Source organism: Oryctolagus cuniculus, chromosome 7 (genome assembly GCF_051225735.1).
Source record: "Oryctolagus cuniculus isolate XC-2025 breed Fujian yellow rabbit chromosome 7, ASM5122573v1, whole genome shotgun sequence".
NCBI lineage: Eukaryota > Metazoa > Chordata > Mammalia > Lagomorpha > Leporidae > Oryctolagus > Oryctolagus cuniculus.
In genome coordinates, this window is record NC_142873.1 from 54113212 (window position 1) to 54123502 (window position 10291).

Consider the following 10291-nt stretch of genomic DNA (forward strand, 5'->3'; position numbering starts at 1 on the left):
GCAGATAATGGTTCAAGAACTTGAGACCTAGAGGGAATTCTGGGCTCTGGAATTTGACCTGGCCCAGCCCTGGCTATTGGGGAAATCTGGGGAGTAAACCAGTGGCTGGAAGATATTTCTCTTTCTCTGTCTACCTTTCAAATAGACATGAAGAAAAAAATAAAAATTATAAAGGAGATGTAGACTTGAGTCACTGGGTAAAAATTGCAGGAGATGGAATTGGCCTAGTTTGCAGGAGGTACGTTATTCAAAGGTCTTCAAAAAAATTATGAAAAGTTTGTATTATGAAAAAACTGCATGATTTCAAAAAATTTTTGCACCAAAACAAGCAGCATAATTCCATTTTCTCATGGCCTTTTTTTGAAACACTTATGGACAGTGGTATCGTGGTATCCTCTCTTTTCTGGAAAACATTTAGCCAGAGGTTAAATACCTCCCTTTAAGGGAGGCCATCAAGGAGTAACTGCACGGGTTGGGGGTGGGGGTGGGGGTAGGGAGTGAGGCACAGACAAGCTGGCCTTGAAAAAGGTCCTTTCTAATCTCAAGATTGTGTGATTTATCTACATCTACCCAACTCTCTTGTCTCATCCCTCTTCCAAAGTTCACTGTTGGTCTCTGCTGTGCTTCCCCATGCCCCCATCTAGGGCTGGGCTAGATGTGCGCCGCCTACCATCAGAGAACAGAGAAGCTCATATGTAGATGTTGTGGTCCATTGTGAAAAACTGGAATTACCACTCCTGCTGCCTACTGTCCATGGAGAGGGCCCGGATCAATCACAGACGGTCCCTGACTTATGGCAGGTGGATTTGAGATTGTCCAATTTCGCTATGGTGTGAAAGACATTCGGTAGAAACCACATGGGATGGGTCAGCGCATCGCGGGTAAAGCCTATGACGCCAGCATCCCATACGGGCACCTGTTCATGTGCCGGCTGCTTCACTTCCAATTCAGCTCTCTGCTAATGGCCTGGGAAAGCAGTGGAAGATGTCCTGAGTGCCTGGGCCCCGGCACCCACATGAGAGATCCAGAGGAAGCTCCTAACTCCTGGCTTCAGAACAGCCCAGCTCTAGCTGTTGCCACCATCTGGGGAGCAAACCAGTGGATGGAAGATCTCTCTGTGTCTTTCCCTCTCTCTCTCTCTCTGCAGCTCTGCCTTTCAAATAAAAAAAAAAAAAAAACATGTAGCACTTCAAACTTTAAGTTTTGGTTTTTTACCCCCAGGCTGATGATGATACAAGATACTCCCACAGCTCTCCGTCAGCCCCACGATGTACTCAACACTTGACTGTAAAACAGGCTTTGTCCAACTGTCGGCTAATGTCAGTGTTCTGAGTATGTTTAAGGTAGCTAGGTTAACCTATTGCAGTTTTGATTTAAGATATTTTCCGTGTGTGCTGAGTTTATGTCTGCTCATCTTACTCCATTGTATACTGAGAAACATCTACATTCCGGAACCGGGCTATCATTTTTTAGGAGGCATCTTCCTGTTTGGATCCATTTCGTAGCTCAGTCTCCTTGAGCAAGTCACTCAGCTGCAGGGTGCATTTAGCAGCGTTGTCTGTCTTGCAGGATGTACATTTTACAGCCACTTCATGAGTCTTTTACTGAACGCTTTTTACATCTGCTTCAGCAGAAGCAGGATTGTTACCCTTGCATTAATTTTTTTTTCCAGCCTAAAACTACTGCACTCATGCTCTATGACGAAGCTTGTGAGGTCTCCATGACCCACTGACCTCCACATTAGATAGCAAAATCACCTTCTGAGCAGAATCCTGGGTATCCCTGAAAACACTGGACGTCCACTTCTGACCTGTCCTGGTACAGCCCCAGCGCGTTCACAAGCGGATGTCAGAGATCTGCCCCAGCTGGGCTGATTGATGGATAGAGCAGGTGATTTTGTGCTTAAGCAACCACCTGGAACAGCTACCCTAGATGATGAGTTCCAACTTACTGCCCTTCCGTATTTTTTAAAAGCTTAGCTGAGGAAAAACAATATTTATGGAAGACTAACTGAAATAAATACAGTCTGAGCATTCTTCCAGCTCCCCTCAGATCTACCACTGAATGATGAATTCAGTAGACCGTCAGTGAGCATAATGCCCGAATATAGCCCACCCGCACCTCTGCAAAGTTGCTTTCACGGAATTGCATTTTGTCATGATGCCATCAGCCTGTCTCGAGGGCTGTCCCGAGAAGCAGCCCGCTGCGGTTTGTCATTGTGCTTCTCAGAAGGACAGGGTCACAGAAGCTGTTCATTGCAACGGCGGCAGCCTCTCTCTTAGGACTTAGGCACACAAACGTGTGCTCTTCCTTAGCGACTGCTTTCCTTTTATTTTCAGGTCTCTGTAAATACTATAATCACTGGTATTTCCCTTTTCATAGTGCAGCACTGGTTAGAAAGCTTGTGGCCCAACCTGCGGCTTCTGTCTAGCAATGAATAGGACTTAAGCATAAATTTTGTATAACCCCCCTTCTAGCTCCTTTTTACCTTGCTACCATTGTTTGCCCTCTCCCTCATTTTCCTTCTCCCTCATTTTCATTTCTTTTTTTGTATTCACACGGTTTCAATGTAGGAAGCATTCTTTTCCCACCATCCTCCCTATTATAAAATTCTAGTCCACACCTCCTGCCCTTCAAGAGGCATTTTAAATTCTACCTCCTCATTTGCAGATTAAATACAATGAGGTAATAATCACAATGAGTTCTGCTTCCAGAGAAAGGCTGGAACGTGATTCGGCTGCATCAGCCCGCAGGACTTGAGGCCCCGTGTGAGGAGGGCACTGCCATGCCCCTCAGGGCACAGGAGCCCCTGGAGAAGGGCACGGTTGCCAAGAGCAGCAGACACTTCACCGTCCCCCCTCCTAACCCTGGAAAAGTGCACCGTGCAGCTGGCTGCACGGGTTGGCAAATATTAGAAGCAGTTTGCTTTCTCTAAGCACACAAGGTTGAGGCGTGGGAGTGGTCTGAGAGTGTTGGGGCAGATGGATGGGAGTTGACCTTCAACTCTATACAGTCAACTGCTCAAAGGGGCTGGGCCAGCCAGCTCTGAGCTCTTGCTGCCTCCACAGAGTCTCTGCTGTCTCCAGGCTCCCAGGGATGCCCTCCACGCTTCTTCACATGGCCAGAGATACTGATTTGGCTGTCAGCCCTGTAGCTGGAACAGGATCTCAAAGAGCAGCAACAGGGAAGAGGGAGAAGAGGCCAGGGGCCGAGAGAAGGCCAGCGAGGTGTGTGTTGTCCAGGTGAGTACAGCCATGGGCATACGGTGGAGGATGTGTCTCAGGTTGTCCCCGGGGCTGTTACTCCCTGACTCTCCCCCTCAGCAACTGAGGTGGCCCCTAGCAACATTAACTCCTCCATGCCTCCAACTTGCACCTGTTTCAGTCCAGCTCTCTGAAGGAGACAGGTACAGAAACCCATGTGGTTGTGTGGCAACCCCAAGCGTGGCCAAGACACAAGTGGGGGCCTCTGCTGCAGTGGCTTGTGACGCCTCTGGGGGCTCCCCCTGTTTCCTCAGGCTGCCATCCCCCCACGCCTTGTGCGTGCCTCTGGCTCTGCATCTAATGCCTGCGTCTAGCAGTGATGCAGCTCCACTAAGCTTCGGGTCCCTAGCATCCAGCACAGTGCCCGACACACAGTAGGTCCACTCAATAAGCACTTCAGCTCCCATTAGAGTAGTTCTACTTTGATCTCTTTTGTACATTGGAGTCCACATATAATTTTATTTGGGGTAAAAAATGAATGCGAAACCACTCACTTACCCCAAACCCCCCATTTCACATAGGAGGCACCTGAGGCTCAGAGAACCTAAGTAACTTGTCCAAGATTACATAGTGTATTAAGGCGATTACGGAATATTAAAATGAGTCCACCAAGTACAGCAAATACAGACTTGGGAGCCGACTAGAGTTACAATGTGAATTATTAGCACTTCAAATGGAGGGTATGACCACCTCTGTGCTGGATTTTCAGCAGGAAATTGCTTAAAATAAATTAACTTGGAAAGTTCCTGAGCTCTGATTAAAGAAGTGAATGGCTTGAAAGAAGCTCTCTCTCTCTTCTAGGGAAAGAAAGTGGGGCTCAGCGACACATTTCAGGCAATGCACCGAGGACTGTGTATCAGAATGAACTCACCTGACATCTCTTCCTCCAACCTGGTCCTCTGGCCCCCACAGCTGTAGGGAGCGTGGTGCATTTGTTTTTAATGAAAAGTGAGGTCTGGAAAGTACCACAATCTCAATAAATTGTAGTTGTCCTCTGCCAGCCCTCCCTTCTGCCTGACTGCTGCCCTGCCTCCATACCATCCTTTTGCTGCAGCCTCTTGCACGTGTGTGATAAACAGGTATATGTATATAAGGCCAGGACAGTGCACGGTTATGATAAAAAAAAAAAGTCTACCACTTCTCACTGCATGTTAAAAAGCCAGTGAAGCACTTGATGTTGGCTGGGGCAAGAAGTACTGAGAGTCTTGGGAAATAGTGATTCCTGACAAATGAGAGAGAACCATTCATTTGAATAGACCTACTCATACCAAGCTTTTCTTATTTATCCAGACGTGGGTCAAGAGAGGCTGGGGTAGCATTTCTATGGTCCGTGGCACCATGGCGAAAGCAGACAGCTGCTCCTCATCTGTGTGGCCATTCTCAGACATTTTCCTTCTGACACTCACCTGAGCCAAATGACCAAAGCAGTGAACTTTTCCATCAAGCAACACAAAAGAGCAGTGAAGAGAACCAGACATGGCGTCGCCATATGGGGGAACATCTTGGCTCCCCCAGTTGTAAAAGCTCTCTGGCCTCAGGTAAGTTGATTACTTCTCTGGGCCTCAGTCTCCACATCTGCAAAACGGGGACAATAATAACGCTTCTGGCAAAGATGTGCCTGGAGATGGCTGAGAAAGGAGAAGTGTTTATGTCACTGAAGCTGCTGGATTGTCTCTGGACCTTTACTCTGTCAGCCCCACCGTGGCAGACGAAGAGACGTCTGCTAGAACATGGCCCCAGCTCCACAGGACGCAGTCATCCCTGGGATCAGCTGTCTTGCTGGGGGCTGTGTTTTCTGCATGACTCATGCACGCTGTGGAGTGCGAGCAGAAATGCCAGGTGTGAATTCAATAGGGGGCAAGTTAAGAACAGTTGTGTGGCTTTTTTGTACTCTCTTCCCTGTCGCTCCCCCTCTTTGTGGAGGAACGACACAGGACCCTGCACTGTTCTTTTGTCTGCTCGGCCCTTCCCGGGTTTGCTGCTGGTCCTTCCCAGGTTGGCTGCTGTCCCTCCACCTCCGTGGAGGGGCGGCTCCCCCTGCCACTTTCCCCACTTCCTCAGGGGAGCGGCACACCGCCGGCCGGCTCTCTCGGGGGCTGCTCAGATGTTATCCGGATGTTCCCCTTAGATGTTCCTGGTGCATGTTGTCTCTCTCCTCCTTTATAGTCCTCTTCCACCAATCCCAACTCTGCTACCCACACGCCGAGTACGCTGCTCTCCTCCAATCAGGAGCAGGATCAGCTCCTGCAGGTCATCACTCAAGTTGGCGAGAGGCAGCTGCGTAGAAGCTGTTTACTCCTCTCCCAGCGCCATATTGTGGGAGAGCAGATGCATAGAATAAGTCTTAATTCCAGTAACTTAGTCTAGTCCGAGTTGCTCCCCACACTTCCCCAGGCCGCTAGTTGGGGACTGAGGCCTGTGATGACAGAGCTGCTAGCTAGGGGAGAACTAGGAGCCCTGCATCTCCACGTGGAGGAAAGCCACCCTCCACCCCAGCACCTGCCTTGTGCTGCTATGGCGGGAAGAAGTAAGCCTTGATGGTGCTGGGTCACCGAGAGGTGACACCTACTGTTACCTTCAGGCACACACCCCGTGTCCTCCTTTTTAATGGAACCTCAGTGGCATTCAGGGGTCCTCCCAGCACTGCTGCATGAGGGGTCTCAAAGGAGGCTGGCTCCACCCTCTGTCCCAGTGGATGAATCCTGATTGCTCTACACCGAGCGCTCAGTCTTTGCCACTGATTGGCTTAAGCATGACCATATGGAGGAAATTCTGGCCCATGAGCTGTGAAGAGGAGTTTTATGTAGGAGGGATTCTTGGGGAAGTCTTCTGTCTCTTCTATAAATGCAACCACTCCAGCTTCCTCATTTATGGATGTATGCACCTTCAAATAAGCTTATTACTTATTTGAAATGCAGAGTTACAGAGAGAAGGGGAGAGACAGAGAGAGAGAGAGAGATCTTCCACCTCCTGCTTCACTCTTCAAATGGCAGTGATGGCTGGGGCTGGATTAGGCCAAAGCCAGGAGCTTGGAACTCCATCTAAGCCCACCACGTGGGTGCAGGAGCCTAAGCACTTGGACCATCTTCCGCAGCTTTCCAGGTGCATTAGCAGGGAGCTGGATTAGAAGTGCAGCAGCTGGGACTGGAAACATCTCTCACATGGGATGCTAGCATTGCAGGCAGCGGCTTGACCCCCTGTGCCGCAATGCTGGCCCCACCCAGCTTTCTTAACATTACTCATTTTGGGGTTGCTTTGTTTTTTAATTTTTAAGATTGATTATACTTTACATATAATAAAACTCAGCAGTTTAAGTGTATGGTTTGATGGGGTTTGACACATGTGGACAGTCATGTAACTACTACCTCACTTATGATAAAAGACTCGCATCTCTCCAGAAAGTTCCCTGGGCGCCTGTGTGGACAGCTCCTCCCGCACACCCAGTCCCAGCCCACCAATGACCTGCTTTGAACCACTGTTGTTTTTCTTCTCCCAAAATCTCCTAAAAATTGCAACGTACAGATAGGTGACTTCAATCACATAGCCCAGTGCTCTTGAAAGTCAACCTTGGTGTGCTCAGGATCATTCCTTCTTCTCCCGCTGGGGGACTGCAACACAATGTGTTTATCTGCTCACCCGTTGACGCACCCTTGGGTTCTTTCCAGTTTTCGCCCATTAGCAGTAAAGGTGCTATCAACACTTGAGCGTGTTTTTCTGTGGACATGCATATTCATTTCTCTTGGGAAAATATCTGGGAGTAGGATTTTTAGATCATGCAGTAGAGGTATGCTGAAGTTTATAAGAAACTGTTCAACTATTTCTGGAAGTAACAGGCTGGGGTAATGTTATCTAAAATTTCTAACGGAAATGTAAGAGAATTTCAGTTCCTTGTCAATACTTGGTGTTGTCAGACACTGACATCTCACCAGCTGTTCGAGTGGTGTATCAGGATCTCTCATTGGGGTTTTGATTTGTAGTTCCCTCGTGATTAATTGTGCAGAGCATTCTCCCAGGTGCTTATTTGCCATCCGTGAGGAGACTTCAGACAGTTCTTGAAGGAATAGGCCTTTAGCCATGGTAAAGATACTCATTTTCTGGGGCTGGCATTGTGATGCAGGGGTTTAAGCTGCCACCTGTAACACCAGCAGCCCATGTTGGAGAACCCATTTGCATCCCATCCAGCTCCCTGCTAATGTGCCCAAGAAAGCATCAGAAGATGGCATGGGTGCTTGGACCCCTGCACCCATGTGGGAGGCCTGGATGAAGTCCCAGGCCCCTAGCTTCTGTTTGGCCCAGCCCAGGTTGTTGTGGCTATTTGGGGAGTAACCCAACATATGGAAGATCTCTCTCTCTCTTTCTCTCTCTTACTCCCTCTCTCCCCTTTCATTCAAATAAAATAAATAAATCTTTCTAAACTTTAAAAATAAAATACCTATCTTCCATTGAAATACCTAGGTTTGATTTCTGACTCCAGCTCCGAACTTTGGGTTTCTGCCATTGCAGATTGTGAGGAGAGAGCGGCGATGGCTCAAAAATTGAGTTCCTGCTGCCAGTGTAGAAAACGTGGGCTGCATCCCAGCCTCTGGCTTCAGGCCTGCCCAGTTCAGGTCCTTGTGGGTACCTCGGGAATGAACCAGTGGATGGGAACTCTGCCTTTCTCTTTCTCTGCCTTTCATATAAATTGATTTTTAAAGAGTTTTTTAAAGTTTCTGAAAAATACATATTATGAAAAACTACAAGAATACATGAATTTCAAAATTTGTACCAAAATAAGCTTGTTTTTTCATTCCATTTTTCTGTGAAATGTTGGGAGTACCCTACTATATATCTTTTTTTGGTGAGATGTCAAAGTATTTTGCTCATTTTAAAATTGAGTTGGGAGTGAGGCTGGCACTGTGATGTAGTGGGTAAAGCTGTTGCATGCAGAGCCAGCATATCATATGGCTGCCAGTTCGAGTCCCGGCTGCTCCACTTCCAATCCAGCTCTCTGCTGTGGCCTGGGAAAGCAGTAGAAGATGGCCCAAGGCCTTGGGCCCCTGCACCCACATGGGAGACCCAGAAGAAGCTCCTGGCTCCTGGCTTCGATCGGCACAGCTCCAGCCGTTGCGGCCATCTGGGGAGTGAACCAGCAGATGGAAGACCTCTCTCTCTCTCTCTGCCTCTTCCTCTCTATAACTCAGCCTTTCAAATAAATAAATCTTTAAAAAAAAAAAAAAAGCTAGTTATTTACAGCCTGTCTCCCTGCAGTTTTAATCTGAGTCTGCACAGCTTAGCATCCTCCAAAGACTCGAAGTTTCCCTTTATGCATATTTCGGGCAGGGAGGGGTCTTTGCATCATTTTCTCCTCTCCTGTACCCTGCCCCATACTTTTCAAGCCCCACCTCCTCAACTCAGATCTTTGCGCCCAAATTCAGGGGGTCTGCCATGCTCTGCTTGGGTCTCCCCACTGCTCTTTGGTCCTGAAAGCTCCTTAAGCAGGAAGCCAGCAGTTGTGTGACTCATCTAATTTGTTTCTCTTCCTTCAGGGATTGCCCTGGACTGCAAATGGACAACCCTGGAAAGCAGTTGCTTCACGCATTGTGTCAAGTTTTCTAGTTGTGACAAGAGAGCAAGAGTGATGCCAGCTACTCGTTCAGGGCCAGAGGGGGAGATTCTCTTTATTGTTAAAGACATTGACACACATGGTCTCATCTTTCTTGGATGCCATTGTGCCTGGTTGTGATGCTGACTGTGTGTAAGCCAAGGTATAGACATAAAGAGAGCTAGTCTCGGGCGCAGTAGGTTAATCCTCCACCTGCAGTGATGGCATCCCATATGGGCACCAAATCCAGCACTCTGCTATGGCCTGGGAAAACACTGGAAGATGGCCCAATTGCTTCAATCTCTGTAAGGAGAGACGCAGAAGAAGCTCCTGGCTCCTGGCTTCAGATTGGCACAGCTCTGGCTGTTTTGGCCCTTTGTGGGGTGACCCAGCAGAAGGAAGACATTTCTCTCTGTCTTTTCCTCTCTATCTCTCAAATAAATAAATAAATAAAATATTGAGAGAGAGAGAGAGAGAGAGAGACTGGTCTGCAGACAAAGCCACTGGGACAAATACAGCAGGAAGCAAGCATGGAAATTACTTGGGTCCTTAATGGGTGATGATACACTGAACTAACCAGCCCTGGATCTGTCCATACCTTGGAAAATTGTTGCTACATGAGAAAAAATTTCTTGGGGCCAGCATTGTGGTATACTGGTTAAGCCACTGCCTGCAATGCCTGAGATGGCATCCTATAAGGGTGCAAGTTCTGAACCAGCTGCTTCTGAACCAGCTCTCTGCTGTGGCCTGGGAAAGCAGCAGACGATGGCCAGAGACCTTGGGCCCCTACACCCACATGGGAGACGCAGAAGGAGCTCCTGGCTCCTGGCTTTGGCCTGGCCCAGCCCCAGTGATTGTGGCCATCTGGGGAGTGAACCAGCGGATGGAAGAGCTCTCTCTGTGTCTTCTCTCCCTCTCTCTCTCTCTGTAACTCTGATTTTCAAATAAATAAAATAAATCTTTAAAAAGAGAAGCAGAAGGGAAAAAAAACTTTGTTTAATTTTAAACCAACTACGTTGGGGTTTTGCAGTTAAAAAATCATTCTAATTAATACAAATTAGAGAACTAATACAAAAATAATGCTCAGTAATTGTTATTTTAAACCATAAGTGTAGAGCATTGGTGCTGCAGAGGCGATGACATTTTCTAACTGAACGTCACAGCAAATGTAGGAGGGAGGTGGTAGTAACAACTCCTGCTTACAGATGCCAATGATGAGGCTGAGAAAACAGCCCATTTTCTAAGTTTATAAAGTTTAATCTCTGGCACAGCCAGGATCAGTCCCAGCCTTCTGTGACTTCAAAGTTACACTGCGGTTTAGTTCACCCAATATTGGTTTTCAAATCCCTGAGCTTAATCTAACTGTGCTGCTCTTCACTTAAAAGAGAAAACTGATCAATGAAAGCCAGTACCTTACAGGAAGGGGATCCGGGGCTCCCGCGTGCTA

At 47.8% G+C, this 10291-nt stretch overlaps 1 long non-coding RNA gene across 1 annotated transcript; it reads left to right on the forward strand.

Moving 5' to 3' along the window:
* Positions 1-4553: 4553 nt before the first annotated feature.
* Positions 4554-9814, forward strand: LOC127493687 (uncharacterized). The gene is made up of 2 exons (XR_007924137.3): positions 4554-4801; positions 8789-9814. It is a non-coding gene; the product is annotated as an uncharacterized LOC127493687 (long non-coding RNA).
* Positions 9815-10291: the final 477 nt, after the last annotated feature.